Source organism: Pteropus alecto, unplaced genomic scaffold (assembly GCF_000325575.1).
Source record: "Pteropus alecto unplaced genomic scaffold, ASM32557v1 scaffold155, whole genome shotgun sequence".
NCBI lineage: Eukaryota > Metazoa > Chordata > Mammalia > Chiroptera > Pteropodidae > Pteropus > Pteropus alecto.
The window spans coordinates 15,547,742-15,570,050 of record NW_006438113.1 but is presented as its reverse complement, the minus strand read 5'-3'; the positions used below and the strand labels follow the sequence as shown (position 1 = coordinate 15,570,050).

General features: G+C 33.8%; 1 protein-coding gene and 1 pseudogene across 2 annotated transcripts in view; both read right to left on the bottom strand.

The window, feature by feature from the left end:
• The window catches only part of CTNNA3 (catenin alpha 3), a 1,378,877-nt gene that overhangs the window by 1,264,966 nt on the left and 91,602 nt on the right, over positions 1–22,309 (bottom strand). The window lies entirely within an intron of this gene.
• LOC112482757 lies at positions 12,939–13,065 on the bottom strand (annotated as a pseudogene).

Sequence of the window (22,309 nt, the reverse complement as noted above, 5' to 3'; positions counted from 1 at the left end):
CAAGGATGTTGGACTTAAAGAGGATTTTATGAATTTGACCTCAAAGGTAAGGGAAGTAAAAGCTAAAATAAATGAATGGGACTACTTCAAATTAAAAAGCTTCTGCTCAGCGAAAGAAATCGTCAACAAGGTAAAGAGACAATCAACCGAATGGGAAAATATATTTGCAAGGAACACCTCCAATAAGGGCCTAATATCCAAAATATACAAAGAACTCATACAACTCAATAACAACAAAAAACAAATGATCCAATCAAAAAATGGGCCGAAGACCTGAACAGACACTTCTCCCTAGAGGACATACAAATGGCCAACAAATATGTGAAAAGATGCTCTACATAGTTAGCTATTAGGGAAATGCAAATCAAAACCACAATGAGATACCATCTCACACCTGTTAGAACAGCTATAATCAACAGGGCAAGTAATAATAAATTTTGGAGAGGATGTGGAAAAAAAGGAACCCTCATACACTGCTGGTGGGACTGCAAATTGAAAGTAATTGATGTGTCCTACGATAGATGACTGAATAAAGAAGCTGTGGTACATATATACAATGGAATATTACTCAGCAATAAGAATAGATGAAATATCGCCATTTCCAACAACATTCATGGACCTTGAGATGATCATGCTAAGCAAAGTAAGCCAAACAGAAAAAGTTGAAAATCACATGATATTAATTATATGTGGGGTATAAACCTAAAAGTAACAAATGAACAGGACAAACAAACAGGGTCTTATGGACATGGACTACACACTAGTGGTTACCAGATGGTATTGGGTAGGGGAGCAGGGAGGTAGATGGGATAAAGAAGGTCAAATATGTTGCGACAGAAATAAATCTAAGTATGGGAGGTGAACATACAGTGTAAATACATATATGCCTTACTGTTAAAGTGTACGGCTGAAACTTATTGGATTTCATTAACCAATGTCACCAATAAATACATACATACATACATAAAAAGAGATAAGAGAATAAAATAAATAAGCCCTAAAAAACATGAATTATGTATTTCTGGAATTTTTTATTTAATATTTTCAGAAGACGGTTGACCACGCGTACTGAAACTGCGAAAAATAAAACTGTGGATAAAGAGGGACTACTGTAACTAAACTGAAAAGTACACTAGAGGGGCTCAACAGCAGACAAGATGAAGCAGAAGAATCAGGGGACTCAAAGACTAAAGACTAAACAGGACCTCACCCAATCAGAGCAGCAGAAAGATTTTTTTAAAAAGTAAAGATAGAGAAAAAAATGGCATAGATGATAGAGGCGCTGTTCATCTCTCTGGAGACCAAATCAAAGTTGTGACAGAAACAAGGACCAGAAGCAAGGAAAAATCACCTGAGATGTAGATGAACAAGCCATACGACTAGGGAGAAATCCAAGAAATCACCCTGCAATGGCAGAAGGTAGAACAGCGCGAGGCTGCCAGGTGTGGAGCAGCTGAGTGAAATAGAGGCTGTGACGGCAGCAGATGCCTCTTAAAACAGCCGCGTCCGCGAGCGGATTTTCATGGTGATGGACCTGTTCGCTCTAAGCACCAGTGCCGATTCAGCTGCGTGCAGGGGGCACCAGGGACTTACAAGGAGACATTGTCAGAATGAGGGGCCAAAGCGAGTCTCACTCTGTACAGAAGTGCTGATGTTATCCATTGTTCTCTGTTGAGCCCTCCCCGCTACCAGTGCGTTGGACACAACGACACCATAGCCATAAAGCCGTGAAGCCGTGGATAACAGAGGTCACTCTGCCCAGGGGATTCCCTGAAACCTTGCCTCCTCGAACTTGCAGCCCCACCCAAGCCACATCCAGGTATATCCTCAGCAAGTCAGGTGCTCCTTGCTGAGCAGCACCTAGACTCACACTGGAGGCAGCTGGCCTCGGTTTCTGGTGTGGCCTTTCAAGGCAACTATAAGCACAGCATCCATGGATTGCTTGTTGGATCTCAACAGGTGGCCCCTGAGGGGCAGAGGCTGGGGCTAAATTTGGCCTGCAGCTGAACCCCTCTCAGGACTGTACCACTGGACACCTACTGCACAAATCCACACTAATAAGACCAGGAAACTTAGGGGCTTTGCTTAGAATATAGAAACAGACATGGAAAGACAGCCAAAATGGGAAGACAAAGAAGGAGAAACCATATGAGAGAACAGAACAGAGATCCAGATATAATGAAGTCAAGTAGTCTAACAGATGCAGAGTTCAAAATACTGGTTATAAAGATGCTCAATGAACTTTGGGGAAGTGTAGATAAATTCAGTGAGAACTTCAACAAAGAGATAAAAAAAAAAAAAACATAAAAACGGAAATGAATACTATAAAAGGGAACCAGTCAGAAATAAAGAACACGTTATCTGAGATGAGAAGTATATTAAATGGAATAAACAGAGTGAATAAAGAAAAGGATCAAATGCCCTATCTAGAGGATGATAAAGCCAAGGACACACAGGCAGAATGGCAAGAGATAAGATGCCAAGGCTATAAAAATAATTTAAGGAGCATATGGAATACTATGAAGGGTCCAACTATCCATCTGATCAGCATACCTGAAGGAAAACAAGATGTTGAATAACTGTTTGAAGAAGTAATGATGGAAAACTTTCCTAACCTAGTGAAGGAAATGGACATAAAACCTCAGGAAGCTCAGAGAATTCCAAAAATCAGGGATCTAAAGAGAACCACACCAAGACACATCATAATTAAAATGCCAAAGGCTAAATACAAAGAAAGAATATTAAAAGCAGCAAGAAAAAAAAAAAAAACAGATAGTTACTTATAAAGGAACACCCATGAGACTGGCAGCTGATTTCTCAAAAGAAGCTATGCAAGGCAGAAGGGCTTGGCAAAAAATATTCAAGAGGATGAAGACCCAGGATATACAACCAAGAATAATTTATCCAGCAAAGCTATCATTTAGAGTTGAAGGAAAGATAAAGAGCTTCCCGGACGAAAATAAGCTAAAGGAATTTATCACCAAGCCAGTATTACAGGAAATGTTAGAGGGACTTCTTTAAGAAGGGAAAATATGTACCAAAAACAGGAATAAAGAATAGCAACAACTACATTCCTATCAATAAGTACCTTAAACAGAAAAGAATTAAGTGGTCTAACCAAAAGATAGAGTGGCTGAAAGGATAAGAAAACGAGACCCCTACAGATGAAAAGGAAGGAGTTGAAAAAAAATATTGCTATGATGGATCTAGAAGGTATTTAAGTCAGAGTAAGATAAACATTATATGATTTCACTTATATGTGGAATCTAAGAAATAAAAAGAACAAACTAATCAAAAACAGACTCACAAATATAGTGGACAATTTGGTGACAGACAGAGGGGGAGAGGTAGTTGGGGGTCTAGGAGAATGGGGCGAAGAGTTAAAGAAGTACAAATTAGTAGCTGATGGATGGTCATGGGGTAGGGGAGCACGGCATAGGAAATGCAGTTAGCATTAATACATTGGCTAGGTGGAGGGTTAAGGGAGGGAGGGAACAATTGGGGGGAATCATTTTATGAACTATATAGGTGTTTAACCAATGTACTGTATACTTGAAACTAATTAAAATAAATAATTTTTTTAAGTGAAAATAGCTAGGGGGTTTATGAGACAACACCAAGTGGACTAACATTCACATTATAGGAGTGCCAAAAAAAGAAAAGAGATAAAGGGGAAGAAAATTTTTTGAAGAAATAATGGCTGAAAATTTTCCTAACCCGGGGAAGAAAATAAACATGTAGATCATGCAAATATATATAGTTCCAAATAAGAAGAACTCAAAAAGGTCTACACCAAGACCCATTAAAATTAAAATGTGAAGAAGAGAATGTTAAAAGGAACAAGAGAAAAACAACTTGTTATGTACAAAGAAACCCCCATAAAACTATAAGCAAATTTTTTAGCAGAACCTTTGCAGACCAGAAGGGTGGCATGATGTATTAAAAATGCTGAAAGAAAAAATGTCAATCAAGAATATTCTAACCAACAAAGTTATCATTAGAATTGAAGGAGAGAGTTTTCCAGACAAACAATATCTAAAGTCATCATTTCACTAAACCGGCCTTATAAGAAACCATAGAGGGATTTTTTTAAGCTAAAAAGGAAGGGCGTAAATAGTTATTTTTAAAGCATATGAAAGTATAAATCTCACTGATAAATAAAAATATATAGTAGTGGTAGTGGATCAATCACTTATGAAGTTTGTATGAAGGTTAGAAGATAAAAGTAATAAAAATCACTCTAACTACAATATTTAGTTATAAGGGATACACAAGATAAAAGATGTAAAATATGACATCAAAAACGTAAAATGGGGAAGGGAGAGTAAATATATAGAGCTTTAGAATGCGTTCAAACTTAAGTCGTTATTAAACTCAGAACATTATAAATAGAAGGTGTTATATGTAAGCCTTGTGGTAACCACAAAGCAAAAAAACAAACAAACAAACAAACAAAAGATAGTAGACACACAAAAGACAATGAGAAAGAAATTCAAGCATACTACTAAAGAAAAGTCATCAAACCACAAACCAAGAGGGCAAGAGAAGAAAGGAAAACAGGATTACAAAAGAGCCAAAATACAATTAACAAAATGCACTAAGTCCATACCTATCGATAATTACTTTAAATGCAAATGAACTAAATTCACCCAATCGAAAATATAAAGTGACTGAATAAATATAAAAAAAGACCCATCCATATGTTGCCTGCAAGAGACTCACTTCAGATGTAAGAACACACATTGAAAATAAAGAGATGAAAAGAGATATTTTATGAAAATGGAAGTCAAAAGAAAGCTGGGATAACTATCCTTAGACAAAATAGGCTTTAAAACAATGACTGTAATAAGAGACAAAGAAGGGCATTATATAATAATTAAGTGGTCAATCCAACAAGAGAATATAACATTTGTAAATATTTACCCACCCAGCATAGGAGCTTAATATATAAAGCAAATATTAACAAATCTGAAGGGAAAAATAGACAGCATTACAATAATAGTAAGGGTCCTTAATACACCCACTTATATCAATGGAGAGATCATCCAGACAGAAAATCAATAAGATATCATCCTTAAATGACATGTTAGACCACATGCACTTTACAGATATACAGAATATTCCATCCAAAAGGAATAGAATATACATTCTTTTCAAGTGTGCACGTGGAACATTCTCCAAGCCACCTAATATGTAAGGTTACAAAAGAAGTCTTAACAAATTTAAAATGATCGATATCATTCCAAGCATGTTTTCCAACCACAATGTTATGAAATTAAAAATCAATTACAAAAAGAAAACTAGAAAAGTCACAAATATATGGAGATTAAACAACATACTACTGAACTAACAATGGGTCAACAAAGAAATTGAAAACTTAATCAAAAAATGCCTTGAAAGAAATTAAAATGGAAATACAAATTACAAAAACTATGGGATGCAGAAAGGCAGTTCTAAGAGGAAAACTCACAGCAAAAAAATTCTTACCTCAAGAAATAAGAAAAATCTAAAAAAGAAAACTAACTTTACACTTCAAGATACTAGAAAAAGAACAAATAAAGCCAAAATTTAGTGGAGAAAAGGAAACAAAAAGGGCAGAAATAAATGAAATAGGACCTAAAAAGAAAAAGTAAAAGATCGATGACTAAGAGCTGGCTCTTTGAAAAAATAAATAAGTTGATAAACTTTTAGCTAGACTCACAAAAAAAAGACAAAGGACTCAAATAAAGTCAGAAATTAAATAAGAGACATTACAAGTGACACCACAGAAGAAACAAAGAAACACTATGCAACAACAAATTGGATAACCTAGAAGAAATAGGTAAATTCCTAGAAATATATAACCTTCCGAGGCTAAATCATGAAAAATAGAAAATCTGAATTTTCTATTACTAGTAAGGAGATTGAATCAGTAATGAAATATCTCCCAAAAATCAAGTCCAGGACCAGACAGCTTTACTAGCAAATTCTATCAAATGTTCAAAGGAGATTTACTACCAATCTTTCTCAAACTTTTCCAAAAAATATAACACGAAACACCTCCAAATTCATTTTATGAGGCCAGCATTAACTGGATACCAAAATGAGACAAGGACACTACAAGAAAAGGAAATTATGGGCCAATATCTTTGATAAACATAGATATCTAAATTCTTAACACAGTAAAAGCATCATGCACCACGATCAACTGGAATTTATTCTAGGAATGCAAGGATATTTCAAAATCTGCAAATCAATGTACTATAACATATTAACAAAATGAAGGATAAAAATCATATGATCATCTCAGTGGATGGAGAAAAAGCATTTGACAAAATTCAATATCCATTCATGATATACTCTCAATTAAGTAGGTATAAGGAAACATATCTCAACATAATATATGTTAAGGCCATAGCTAACATACTCCACAGTGAAAGGCTAAAATCTTTTCCTTTAAATCAGAATAAGACAAAGATGCCCACTCTCGTCACTTTTATTCAATATAGTATTGGAAGTCATAACCAGAGCAATTAGACAAGAAGAAGAAATAAAGGAATCCTAATTGGAAAGAAAAAAGACAAACTGTCACTATTTGCAGATGATGTACTTTTAAATATAGAAAATCCTAAAGACTCCACAAAAAAAAAACTGTTAGAACGAATAAATGAATTCAACAAAGTTACAGAATACAAAATAAATATACGGAAATCTGTTGTGTTCTTATACACTACTAATGAACAACAAGAAAGAGAAATTATGAAAACAATCCCATTTATAGTTGCATCAAAAAGAATAAAATATCTAAGTATAAATTTAACCAAAGAGGTGAGAAACCTATACACTGAAAACTGAAACAAATTGAAGGCAAAAATAAATGGAAAAATGTTCCATGCTCATAGACTGAAAGAATTAATATTGTTGAAATGTCCATACTGCCCAAAGCAGATTCAATGCAATCCCTACCCAGATAACAATGACATTTTCACAGAAATAGAACAAACAATTCTAAAATTTGTTAGAACCACAAAAGATCCCAAAGAGCCAAAGCAATCTTAAGAAAGAAGAAGTTGAAGGTGTTACACTCCCTAATTTCAAACTATATTACAAAGCTATAGTAATTAATACAATATGGTATCGGCATAAAAACAGACATGTAGACCAATGGAACATAACAGAAATCCCAGAAATTAACTCTCACATATATGGTCAATTAATTTATAATAGAGAAGTCAAGAATATACAATGGAGAAAGGACGGTCTCTTCAATGAACAGTATTGGGAAAACTGGACAACCACATGTAAAAGAATGAAACTGGACCACTATTTTATACCATGCACAAAAATTAACTCAAAATGAATTAAAGACATGAGTTTTGTAAGACCTAAAACCATAAAACTCCTAGAGGAAAATACAGGCAATAACTCTTTGACATTAGCCTTAGTAATGATTTTTGGATCCAACACCAAAAGCAAAAACAAACAATTGGGACTACATCAAACTAAAAAACTTCTTCACAGCAAAGAAAACCATTAATAAAATGAAAAGGCAAGTTACTGAATGAAAGAAAATATTTTCAAATCATATATATCTCATTAGGAGTAAATATCCAAAAAAAATTTAAAAAAAAAATTCATACAACTAAATTGTAAAAAAAAAAAAAAAAAAAAAAAAAAACCACACACAAAAAAAAAACTAATTAAAAATGGGTAGAGTATCTGAATAGACAGTTTTCTAAATAAGACAGACAAATGAGCAACATGAAAAGATGTTCAATATCACTAATCATCAGGGAAATGTAAATCAAAACCACAAGGAGATATCATCTCACACCTGTAAGAATGGCTATTATCAAAAAGACAAGAAACAACAAGTGTTGGCAAGGATGCGAAGAAAAAGGAACCCCAGTGTACTGTTGGTGGAAATGTAAATTGGTGAAACCACTATGAAAAACAGTATGGAGTTTCCTCAAAAAATTAAAAATAGAACTACCATATGATCCAGCAATTCCACTTCTGAGTATTTATTTGAAGAAAAGAAGAACTCAAACTCAAAAATATATCTGCACTCCCATGTTCGTGGCAGTATGATTAACAATAGCCAAGATATGGAAACAACCTAAGTATCTATCAACAGATGAATGTATAAAGAAAATGTGGTATGTGTATACAATGGAATGTTATTCAGCCATAAACATAAGGAAATCTTACCACTTCCAACAACATAGAAGGATTTTGAGGGCATTATGCTAAGAAAAATAAGTCAAAGAAAGACAAATACTGTACGATGTTACTTATTTGAGGAATCTTAAAAAAAAAAAAATAAAGCTCATAGATACCGAGAACAGATTGGTGTTGCCAGAGGCAATGTGTTGGTGAAGGTAGGTAAATAGGTCACCCAATATGATGCACAAACTTCCACTTATAAAATGTTTGTCATAGGGACTTAATTTATATGGTGACTACTATAGTAAATAATACTGTACTGCATAATTGAAAGTTGCTGAGAGATCTTAAAAGTGCTCATACAAGAAAAAAATTCTTTAACTATGTATGACAACAATGTTAACTAGACTTATTGTGATTATTTTACAATATATACAAATATCAAATTATTGTATTGTACATCTAAAGCTAATATAAAATTGTATGTCTATTATATTAACAAAAATTCTTCTTTGTTCAAAAGTAATAATAGTAATCTACCAAATAATAGAGGATGATTGCTCATCTTTCATTAGAATAACTGAAAATCTGTTTTGCAAGAAAGAGAAGCATGAATAAAGCAGCAAGTACTGTATCTAGCTTGACTCATCATTCCCTCTTCCCAAATACATTTCTTCCTTTTCCTGACAACATATTTTTAAATAAATCTAAGTCAATATTCCACACAAAGTACACATTCAATGAGTTTATGAAAAGTATGTAGATTAATGGAGTAATTTCAGAAAGAGGACAAGAAGAAACCAGCTGAAGCAGCAGGAAAAAAAATGCAGCCAGAGTTCTTGCAAGTAAAACTTCCCTGGCCCTCACTGCCAGTGCCCTGGCTTCCTTTGGTGGTCAGATCAATAGATTTGGGAGCCTACTAATTTTCATAATGAAAAAGTATCCAGTAGCATTGCTCCAAAAGAACAACCAGCCCAATAGTTATCACTTTTCCTAATTTAATATTCTGTGCATTTATTTGTACAAGATGCTGTGTAGGTGTTACCTATAACATTTAAAAAAAAAAAACCTATACTCAGCATCGTGTATACAAAAGAGTATCCAATAAGAACCTGACTGAAAGCACTGGATTGGCACTTATCGTCCCTAAAATGTCAGTCTGAAACAATGCCAAAAAATACTGAAGACTAAAGCAGAAGGAAAAAACAGTCCAAAGAATAATATTTTAATGTTCTGTAAATATTAATGTTTAGAGGAAAAAGAAATTGTTTTAGCATAAGAAATGGCTAATTTCTCTTATGGTAATCACAGAGCAACCAAAATAAAGTATTACTAGGGAAAAGAATTATTTCATTTTTCTGAACTTAATCCATTGACTTTCATACATATTTGCCAAATGAAGTTACAAGATAATACCACTCATTGAAAGGAAGTTTATAGCTAAGGCAGAAAATTAAAACACACATACATATCTCAAATGATGTTTTACTATAAGGAATAGTAACAAAAGTTAAATCAAAAACATAGAACAAAATTGGGATTGAGATCAAATTAATAATAGTCCTATGGACTAGAAAGCATACTGGTCCTGGAGTCTGGGTTCAAGTCCTCACGTGCCATTTACGAATCTCATACCTTTGGACAAGTCACTACTACTCCAATTCTTAATCATGTTATATATAAAATGGGAGAAATTGTCGTTGCTTGACTACTTTATAAGATTATTGTTAAATCAGTTAAAATTAATGACATGCATTCAATAAATATTTATCATGGACCTGGTAGCATGCCACCATGCCAGAAATAGAGGAAAATAAAAGAAAATAGTTCTTGACCTAACAAAACTTAGAAACTAGCTTTACAGATTACTACTTTGTAAATTTAAAAGTTCCATAAATTTTAAGAACATTGTTATTAAACTCTTGAAACTTTTTAGTAGTGAATGAGGACTAAACAAAATAGTCATTCAATAATTGTTCATTGAAAGTCAGAAAGACAAATACTGTATGATGTCACTTATACGTGGAATCTTAAAAAAAAAAAAAAAAAAACTCATAGATACAGAGAACAGATTGGTGGTTGCCAGAGGCAGGGGTGAGGAGTGTGAGATAAGGGGTTCAAAAGGTACTTCCAGTCATAAAATAAATAAGTCCTGAGATGTAATATATAGCATGGTGACTATAGTTAATAATACTGTATTGTATATTTAAAAGTTACTAAGAAAGTAGATCTTAGTTTTTATCACGAGAAAATATATTTTTGTAACTATGTATGGTGACTATGTAGGTGTTAACTAGACTTATTGTGGTTAACAACTGATTTAACAATAATCTTTTAAAGTAGTCAAGCAATTTCTCCTACATAGTTTTGTAACTATGTAGGTGTTAACTAGACTTACTGTGGTGATCATTTTGCAAAATATATAAATATTGAATCATTATGTTGTACACCTGAAACTAATGTGTCATGTCAATTATACCTCAATAAGAAAAATTATTTACTGAGCATCATCTCTGTGAAAGGCAATTCTTGTGAAAAATAAAAAGACATACTTATTTAGATTTTTCAATATTACTATAAAATGTATTTATTTCTTTTTATTTTGAGACAAGAACACTTAAAAAAATTAAGTATATATCATCGTTGACTATAGGTACAATGTTCTACATGAGAACATGTAGTTTATTCATCTTGCTTAACTAAAACTTTATGCCCATTGATTACTAATTCCCCATTTCCCTCTCCCCAGTAGCCCCTGGCAACTACCAGTCCATGCTTTGATTCTATGATTTTTACTGTTTTAGATACCTCATATAAGTGGAATCATATAGTATTTGTCTGATTGACTTATTTTAATTAGTCATAATATCCTCATCTATGTTGCTTCATATTATAGAATATTCTGCTTTTTTAAGACTGAATAGCATTCCATTGTACTTGCATACCACATTTTCTTTATCTTCGTCTATGGGCACTTAGGTTATTTTCCATATCTTGGCTATTATAAATAATGCTCCTATGAACATGGGGGTATATATATCTTTTAGATTGTTTTTGTTTTCTTCAGATAAATACCCTGAGGTGGAATTGCTGAATCATGTGGTAGTTCTATTTTTACTGGGTTTGTCAACTTTGTTTATCTTTTTAAAAACCAACTTTTAGCATTATTGTTTTTCCACTGTTTTTCTCTATTTTGTGTATTTCTGTTCTAATATCTGTAATTTCTTCTTCCAACTTTGAGCTTAGTTCTTTTTCTAGTTCCTTGAAATATAAAGTTAGGTTGATATATTTCTTAATTTTTAATGTAGGTATTTATTTACATGAACTTCCATTTCATTACTATTTTTTGCTGAATTCCGTAAGTTTTGGTATGTAATTTTTCATTTGCATTTGTCTCAAAAAATTTTCTAATTTCCTTTATGACTACTTCTTTGACCCAATATTTGTTCAAAAGTGTACTGTATAATTTTCACATATTTGTAAATTTTTCAGTTTTCCTTCTGCTATTGATTTCTAGTTTCATTCCACTGTGTCCAGAAAAGATATCTGGTCTGATTTCAATCTTAGACTTGTTAAGACTTGTTCATGACCTAACATGTACTCTATCCCAAAAAGAGCGGTGTGCAATTGAAAAGAATGTGTATTCTACTACTATTGGGTGGAATGGTCTGTGTATGTTTGTTATGTCCATTTTGTCTATAATGTTCAAGTCCTCTGTTTCCTTATTAATCTCTTGTTTAAATGTTCTACCCTTATTGAAAGTGGGATATTAAAGACTTCTACTCATTTTATTGCTATTTCTCCCTTCAGTTCAATGTTTGCTCTACAGATAATACCTTGTTTTATAGCACTTTGCTTTATTGTCCTTCACAGATGTTACTTTTTTTTTTTTTTTTGACAAATTGAAGGCAAGACCCTCCACCAGCAAACAGATTTCAATGTCTTTTTTGCATTACTCACTTTATTGCTGTGGACTGGGGGTATGGGACCAACCCAAAATACCTCTAACAGATGCCCGTATATATTTAGATCTCTAATATTGGGTACATATGTATTTATAATTATTATATCTTCCTGGTGGATTGACCTCTTTTATCATTATTTAATGTCCTTCTCTGTCTTTTTTGATAGTTTTTTACTTAAAGTCTATCTTGTCTGATATAAGTATAGCCCTTGCTCTTTTTTGGTTACCATTTGCATGGAATATCTTTTTCCATCCCTTCACTTTCAACCTATATGTGTCTTTAAAATCTAAAGTGGATTTCTTGTGTGCAGCATACAGTTGGGTCTGGTTTTTTCATCCATTCAGCCACTCCGTGTCCTTTGATTAAGAAATTTAATCTACTTACATTTAAAATATTTATTAATAGGAAAGAATATACTACTGCCATTTTATTTGCTTGCCATTAATCATGTAGTTCTTTTTCTCTCTTCTCCTCTATCGCTGTCTTCCTTCGTGTTGTGTTGATTTTTTTGTATCAATGTGCTTTGATGCCTTTTTTCTTTTGTATAACTTCTATGAGTATTTTCATGGTTACTTTGAGGCTTATATAAAATATTTATATTTCTGGCAGTCTATTTTAAGTTGATACCAACAAGTTCAATCACATATAAAAACTCTACACTTTTACTTCTCTGCACACACACACTTTGTTGTTGTCACAATTTACATTTCATATTATGTATTTTTAACATATTTCAGGTTTGTTTTTTTTTTAGGTGAGGCAACACTTAGTTGACCTCACAGATTACAAGGACCTTCGTCAGCATACAATCCCTTATTTTTTTTTTTATGCCTACAGCACCTAGTCTCCCTAGGTGGTCTCCCATCCAACCATCCAAGCACTAACCAGGCTTGACCCTGCTTAGCTTCTGAGATCAGACGGGATCGGGTTTGTTCAGGGTAATATGGCTATAGACACATTTTAGTTATTTTTAACACTTTTTTCTTTTAATTTTTATACTAGAATTAAAAGTGATTCACTCACCACCATTACTGAAATGCAGTATTCTGTATTTCTCTATATATTTACACAATCACTGAGTTTCATACTTTCTTATGCTATAATGTTGCTGTTTAGCATCTTTTCATTTAAACTTGAAGTACCCCCTTTAACTATCTTGTAAGCCAGGTCTAATGGTAATAAACTTCCTTGGCTTTTATTTTTCTGGGAAACTATCTCTCCACTTCCAAAGAACAGTTTTGTTCAGTATAAACTTTTTCACTGGTAGTTTTTTTTCCAGCACTTTGAATATATCATCCTACTCCCTTCTGGCATGCAATATTTCTGATGAAAAGTCCACTGATAGCCTTTTAGGGGTTTCCTCGTATGTGACATGTGACTTTTGTTCTTTGTTTTTCACTCTCTGTATTTGACTTTTGGCAATTTGATGATAGGGTGTCGTCTCAGTATTTATTTCTTCGGGTTCATTGTTTTCAGTATCTTTTGGCTACTTAGATCTCAGTATCCATTTCCTTTCCCAGATTTGGGGTGTTTTCAGCCATTATTTCTTTGAATATGTTTTCTAGTCCTTTCTATCTTGTCTCCTCTGGGAATTCCTTAATGCATAATTAGTATGCATAATGGTCTCCAATAAATCTCTTAAACTATCTTCAATCCTCTCATTTGTTTCTTTTTGCTCCTCTGACTGAATTATTTCCAGTGGCCTATCTTTGAGTTCACTAATCCTTTCTTCTCTAGCTCTAGTCTGATGTTAAATCCCTTTGTGAAATTTTCGGTTCAATTATTGTGCTCTTTAGCTCCATAATTTCTGTGAGATACTTTTTATATATTCTATCTCTTGTGAAAATTTTCTTTGTCCTCTTGACCTCAGTGAGCATTTTTATGATTGTTATTCTGAACTCTCTCTCAGGTAAAGCATATAACTCTATTTCACTAGGATAAGTTTCTGGAGATTTGTATATTCCTTTGTTTGGAAAAACTTTATATGATTCATTTTTCTGACTCTCTGTGTTGATGTTTGTATATTAGACCAAAAAAGCACCTTTCTTAGTCTTCATGGACTGGCCACATACAGTCCATGTCAGTCTAGCCTCTGGCAACTCTCTCCCTCCATGGGGAGAAGCAGGCAACTGTGGGTTTTGTCTGCCTGCACTTTGCTGAGATGGGGTGGGGAGGATGTGGTGTCTATCAGTCTGAACTACTCTCTTTGAGTGGCTAGGCTATGCTAGATCCATTAGAGCTTTAAGATTGGCAAAACAGGAGCTAGTCCTCTGGGGAGGTCCCTCAAAAAAATGGAGTGTCAGTCCATGAACCAACCCCTTCCTTCCCCCAGGAGAAGCTAGAAACTAAGTGGTCTCTTCCTGATTGTATAGTGCTATGCCAAGGTTACAGATTCTGGTGAGATGGTGTCCGAAATCTTTCTCGAAGTAAGACTGAACACAAATATATTGATTTTTGAGCCAGTAAATTTTGCACTAAATCACAATGTCTCAAAGATTTAAGACTCCTGGAAGGCCGTTTGATGCTTCCCTTTCCCTTGGAACAGATTCCAATCACTTTTCAAATTGTAGACTGTTCCTCTTTCATTTCTCTCACTCATTCCCCCACCCCACCCCATGATTTCACAACCAAATGAATGCATCAGCCTCATCACTGGCCTCTCTGCCTCCACTCTGCCCACCTTGTCCACTGCTCCTACAGTAATGGTCCCAAATTACAAATCTGCTTATACCACTTTCCTGCTTAAAATTCTTTAATAGTTCTACCTTAGCTTTCAGACTATAGTTCAAACTTTTTAACATAACACATAGGCCTTTCACAAGTAGGTCTATGCCATCTCTTCAGCTTCAATTCTTCTCCCACACAATCATCCTTCATCTCAGCCATTCATAAATATTATAGGTCTTTGAACATATTCTATTCCCTCCAGTTAAAATTCTCTCTTCCTCCACTAACTTCTTTGTCTAGTTAACTCTTTTTCCAAACTTGGTCATACATCATACACTCAAAACACTCTTCCCTGATACAGTTGCCATTATGCCTCCATAACACCTTACACCAACCTCTTATCTAGCCTATAAATTCCAGGAGGGCAAGATGATGGTATTTTTTCTAAATTTCAAAAAATAATCATTTGCTGAATGAATTAATTAATCATATTGGAGCTACCTGGAATAATCCTGGCCCTTTTCAAAAGTTAAGATCTTCGGAAGAATACTTGGCCTCTAACAGCTCCTAATTATACAATAATTTCTCATATTTAAAAAGCTTTTTAAAATTTTTACCAGTATATACTTTTATTTTAATAATAGAAGATGACCTCAGAAACTCTCAGCCACCAAAATAGTAATGTGAGATTTTCTGTCTACGTTATGACTATCCTTCATATTCAGAATCATTTTTAAGTGTACAAATGCTTTATAGAAATATATGCAGCAAATGTTAAATGTGTATTTGACATAAGAAGTTATTAAATACTGTATTCATTTCTATAATGGCACTGGTTTAATTCCTAATTCAAAGAGACCAACATTCCCATTTTAAAAAATAAAACTGGTTATGGTGGGATAAATGGAAAAAGTTGAAAAAGTTAGTAAACTCAGGAATAAAATTTATTTCTCTTTATTTTTCTGGAATAAAAACAATATTGCACTGCAACTTTCAAAAAGTGGGAGCAAGGTATTATGCTGAAGGAAGATAGAACAGGAAAAGGAAGAAAATTGAAATAGTTCTTGCCAGGTAATTTATATATTATTTAATCTTCGCAAGATATTTTCAAAGTATTCAGAGTAAGTTTTGTTATCCTTATATCTCTGAAGAAAAAAAAAAGACTCACAGATTTTAACTTTCCCAAAGTCATCCAGTTTACAGCAGAGCCAGAATTCCAGCAGGGTCTCCCTGCTGCCAAAAGCCATGTTTTCTCTCCACATTGTTCTTCCCCTAGAGAAAGCAGAAGATCTTGGCCAATCTTCTCTCAAAATTGGTCCTTCTCTCAAAGTTGGTCCTTATAAAACCCAGAACAAATAGGATGTGGAATCTTGAGAAGTATAAACAGTAAAGAAAAGTTCAATACACTTGAGCAGTATCAAAAATAAATTTTTTAAGTTAAATTCCTATAGAAAATTATGAGCAACAGTGGTAATAAAGCCAAATTATCCTTTCAAGTTTCTATAATTAATATTGAAATATTATAATTTGTTTCCTCTTTCGTCTCTTACCCTTGATTTGGACCTATTTCCCTCAGAAAGGAACATGTATTTCCTTAGGAAACTAGATACTTTAAAACTGCCAAGTCAGAAATCCTTGGTATATTTAAGTATATATAAACTCTGTGTTAGTTGGCAGTACTTATCCAATTGAGAGTTACTCAGTGAACCATGTTTGCACTAGTTGGTGGTCTTAGCCTATGTCCTTATAAATTCTTGATCATAATTGCATCTCTGGGGCAGTCTCAGTGGAAAGAGGATAATTAAATAAAGATAAGAAAGTACAAGGAAATCAGGAAATGTTCAGGTACAGACTATAATCAAAAGTAGAGTAACATCTCATTTATCTGACATTTAAGAGGAAATATACTTCAAAGGGGATTAAAAAAATCTGTTATTTGGAAAACATCATAATAAGGAAGAAAATAGTAAGGTTACTAAAGAAAACATTGTGAAAGTAGAAAAATCCCTTGATACTGTGCATAAAGAATAAATATAAAAATTTAGCAGGGACTTGTGTAACAGGGTCAGGGGTTCTTTTAAAGCCCAAAATGAGCAGAAGATTGCATGAAATAATAAGATAAGATTGGGAAAGAGGAGGAGAGACAGGCCTTTGTCCATTATATTCAAAACAAGGGCAATAATTAAAAGGCAGTTCATTGCTTTAAAAAAAAAAAAAAAGAATAAATGCCCAGAAGAATAAATCTGTATCTTTAAAGTTGACACCCACCTCCCAGAATACATCTATAATAGATTATTATATAGTACGATGTGTGTGTATGTGTATGTGTGTGTGTGTGTGTGTGTGTGAGAGAGAGAGAGAGAGAGAGAGCGCGCGCGCACAAGTGCGAGCTACAGAATCTTTCTTAAGGAAGGAATTGTCTATTTTGAGGAAATACTTCAAGGAGTAATTTAAGGTAAATAGTGACATCTCAGGGTACAAATTAACAGATGCCAAGAGATAGAAACTCTTGCTGTATTCAGATAACAGAAATTTAGTGGTGTAAGGGAGAACAAAGGAGAGTAGGTAGAGCAGAAGGTGGAAGAACAATGAGATGAGGTAGCTAAAGGATTTTGAAGATTTCTAATACACAAATTGAAGCTACTTCAATTTATTAGAATATATTGCTACACAATAGAACTCCTTTCCTTCCATCTTCCCAAGTTTCTATAAAGTTTCCATATAACATACCTTGTCTGAGAGTAGTAGAGTGAGTGAGTTAAAATCAAGGGGAAAAGGATCAAATTCCAATTATGAATTAACATATTGTAGAATTGGGATATGAAGACCATCCAAAACTAAAGTAACTCAGTAGAGGCAAAAGCTTGGAGCCAGAGGCGATCCTGAGAAAATGAGACAGAGAATTTACAGAAATCTTGGGGAGAACATTATGTTTGACAGGACACAGAATGAGGGTTCAAGCCAATTATATCCAGATCTTCAGGACAACCTCAGGAGATCTCAGCAGACAGGTGGTTTACAACCATATGTAAGTAGATTGTGAATAACTGAAAAATGAAAGTCAAAAAAAAAGAAATAAATAAAAGGAATAAAAGCAAGTAAGCAATGGTCACTTAGAGATCTTATGGGGTTCTTAACAGTAAGTCATGCCGAACTAACCCCATTTCCTTTATAACTGGAGTTACTAGACTGATAAATCTGCAATGTCACAGATACAATATCTTGATTTCAGGAAGGCTTTAGAGAAAGTTCCTGAGGATAAAATAAAGAAACATGGTTTATACAGTATCCCAATAAAGTGAGTTTGAAGCTCATTTCAACGATTTCACTCAATATGTGTTAGTACTTGATTGATGTTATCTGAAAGAAAGATATAACACTGTATTCTATGTTTATAAATAATTGTTAATTATTTATTAACAATTTTTAATAAATAACAGTGAAATCTGAAAATGATACCAGGTTGGGAAGAAAAGGCAAAATAAAAAATCAAAAAAATCTGGATGGACCATAATAAAAAGCCAGAATTAACAAGATATAATTCAATAAATATAAATGTAACATCTACCTTTACATACAGAAAGATAAAACTAGAAAGAATTGAGCTGACAATACAATACACATCAGAGGAGAAAGACCTGAATTAAGAGTAGTTTGAGTTCAGAAACTTGGAGGGTTTTAATTGCTTACAAAATCAGTATGAACCAACCATACGATAAAGCTATCATAATAGGTAAGATAATATTAGACATTAAACCAGGAGGTAATTGTCTAAGTATATTATGCAATGTTTGCATTAGAGAGTTTACCTTTATTTCAAGATGTTTAGATTTCAACATTTTATGGAAGTTACCTAAAATCTAGAATATGCACAGAAAAAATTTGCAGAGACAATTTTGGAGATTTTTATCCTTGTATTGGCAAATTAGTAATTCAGTCTAATCCTTCTGCTGAAGAAACCTAATAAGATTTGATGAAATATAAAATACTTCATCTTTAAAACATCAAAGAGCAAATAAAACAGTGAGGAATTTTCTGACATGAGTTCCAGAAGAGAGAATATTGAGCACTCGAAGACAAGACACCATGAGCAAAAACTAGCATAATAACATAAGCAGACACACAGGGAGTCCAGACACTGAAGTTTTCAAACTTGAACTATAAAACAAATCTGCTTACCATGTTCAAGTACATCAATATCAAGATTGAAAATTTTAACAGGAAACTAAAAAATCATACAAGATATGGAAATTCTAGAATATTCAGAGTAGTCTGAAACTGTCATACAAAGAATGTTCGAGGATCAAAAAATCCTTTCAGCCTAGATAAGAGAAGACATAGGTAAATCTAAGAGTAATCATTAGTTATTTGAAAAACGGCTTTTCCTATTGCCTTGATTCTGTGTTGCTCCAGCAAGCATAGCTAAAAGTAATGAATGGGAATAGTTGGGAGGCAGATTTAAGCTTAGCTTGAGAAAAATGTCTCCAACAATTAGATTTGTTCAAAATCAGGTTCACTGTCTCAGAATTGAGATCAGATCACTGATAGCTATCATATATTTTGTTAGACAACTGTGTGTATTGTATATTGTAGGGAGAGTCTATCTACTTCAGCAAGATATTAGATGATAAAGCACTGGGGTTTCTCCACTATTATTTTATATTCCAAGTAGAAATTTAATAAAAGCATAAATATTATTAGAAATATTCTAAACCACTATTTCCCAAAGTATGGTCTGAGAAAGTTCCAGGATTAATAAACTATAGAAGAATTCTAGGGTCAAAAAATTTAGAAAAGTCTGGGTTAAGCAAAGTTAAATAAGTTTCTTCCTTCAATATTTCCCACTGACTTTACCATGTTAATGTGTATTAAAAACATTCAAAGGAAATCTCTTTGTGCAGCATTAACCATAAAAAAATATTTTTTCATATTGCATATTTATAAGACAAGTTCTACAGAATATTTTGGGAGGAAATGTTGGGCTAAATAATTCTAAACTTAATGAGCTCAAAATATTCAATTTATCTTCGTTTTATTTGAAACCTCAAGAGAATTGAGCTGACAATACAATACACATATAAATTTTTCATAAGGATAAAATAATGAAAATCTATCACAATTTACCACAAAAGTTCTTCCCTTTTTCAAAGATGAGGTACATTATTACACTATAAATACTTATAAGTGGTTTAAGTGATCTACCCCAAGTTCAGGCTCTGACGAGTCATGAATAAATGTGGGAGAGGATGGTGAGAGTTAAGATGCCTCCTCTTCTTGACATACCTAAATTCCTTTAACAACCTGTGATATACCTATGAACTTGTCTGAACACTCCTGAAAGTTATTTATAATTAAAGCTGTTCTAACCCTTGAAGAATTAAGTTTCAAATGTTTTTCCTATTGCCTTGAGCAAGTTTATTAAATTCGATATGCCTGTTTTTTCATCTGCCAAATAGGAATCTCAGAGATTTCCAGTCAAGCTGGCAGACTAGATAAATGCTGTGCTCACTTCCTCTCACAACCATATCAAAATTACAATTAAATTATAGAACAACCATTGTTGAGAACCACCTGAAGAATAGCTGAACAGAAGTTTTATGACTAAAGGTATAAAGAAGCCACAATGAGACTAGCAGGGTAGAGATACAGAACAGGCAGCTCCCACATTCACAATATGGCAATTAAAAAATTGGAAGGGATAGCTCAGTTGCAGAAGTCCCTCTGAGGAATGAGGGATCTTAGACTAACACCTGGCTCCCTGGCCCAGTGTTAGGAAGGAGAGTCCTCATAACATCTGGCTGTGAAAACCAACAGGGATTGCATCAGAGTGAGACAGATGGCTGCGGAAGACCCAGGAACTCTTCTAGAGGGGCCTGTGCACAGACTTGCTAGCTCACAAATTCACTCACCCTGGGCACCAGTACAGGGACAGCAGCTGGAAAAGTGCCAGGCACACACAGGGAGAAACTGAATTGATTAACTTCAGAGCAAGGGCTATAGTGGGGAGGGGTCAGTGCAGCTCTCTCCAGGGGCAAAAGTGTTGGCAGGAACTAATTTTCCAATATTGAATGCTATCCCCACAGAGCTGGCAGGTGCAGGTGGATGAATAATCGGAGTCTCCATTAACCTGGCTAACACGGTTCGCCCTGCCCTGGTCATTCCCTGAGACCCTGACCCACCCAACTTGGACGCCCAGTGTGAAGCATTTCCAGCAGCTTTTCCACGTAAGCAGCCTGGCTCAGCTCACAGTCTTAATTGATATTTTTAGAGCATTTCACTAAAACCAGGGTAATATACATTCTTTTCAAGTGCTTTTCAAGGAAAATATACATACATTTTCCAAGATAGACCAAATGTTAAGCCACAAAACAAGTCTCAATAAATTTTAAAAGACTGAAGTCATATCAAGCATCTTCTCTAATGACAATAGTATGAAACTAGAAATCAACTATAAGAAGAAAACTGAAAACCACACAAACACATGGAGGCTAAATAACATGCTACTAAATAACTGGGTTAATGATGAGATCGAAAAAGAATTCAAAAGATACGTTGAGACAAATGAAAATGAAAACACAATGACCCAATCAATGACACAGTGAAAGCAATCCTAACAGAAATATAGGCTTACTTAAGAAACAAGAAAAATCTTAAATAAAGCATCTAACCTTACATCTAAAGAAGCTAGGGGCAAAAAAGCCCAAAGCAAGAGGAAGAAATAATAAAGATCAGAGTTGAAGTAAATGAAATACAGTCTAAAACACAAAAAATCAATAAAATAAAGAGCTGATTCTTTGAAAAGATAGACAAATTTGATAAGCTATTAACCAGACTCATCAAGAAAAAAAGAAGACTCAAATAAATAAAATCAGAAGTGAAAGGGGAGAAGTGACAACTGACTCTACAGAAATATAAAGAATTAGAAGAAAATAATATGAATAATTATATGCCAACAAACTAGACAATCTGGAAGAAATGGATAAATTCCTAGGAACATGCAATCTTCCACAACAATGTCAAGAAGAAACAGAAAATTCAAAATATCTTTTGAATATGTCTCCTTGGGCAAGGAAAACAAAAAAAAAAAAAAGAAGAAAACAAATGGGACTACATCAAACTAAAAAGGTTTTGCAAAGCAAAGGAAATCATCAGCAAAACAAAAAGACAACCTACTGAACGAAAGAAGATATTTACCAATGACACATCTGATAAGGAGTTAATATCCAAAATCTATAAGGAACTCACACAGTTTAACACCAAAAAATAAACCCAATTAAAAAATATGCAGAAGACCTGAATAGACATTTTGCCAAAGATGGCATACTCATGGCCAATAGACATACAAAAAGATGCTCAACATCACTAATCATCAGAGAAATGTAAATTAAAACACAATGAGATATCACCTCACACGCATCTGGATGGCTATCATCAAATCAACAAAGCGTTGGCAAGGATATGGAGAAAAGGGGACCTTCATGTACTGTTGGTGGGATTTTAAACTGCTGCAGCCACTAAGGAAAATAGTATGG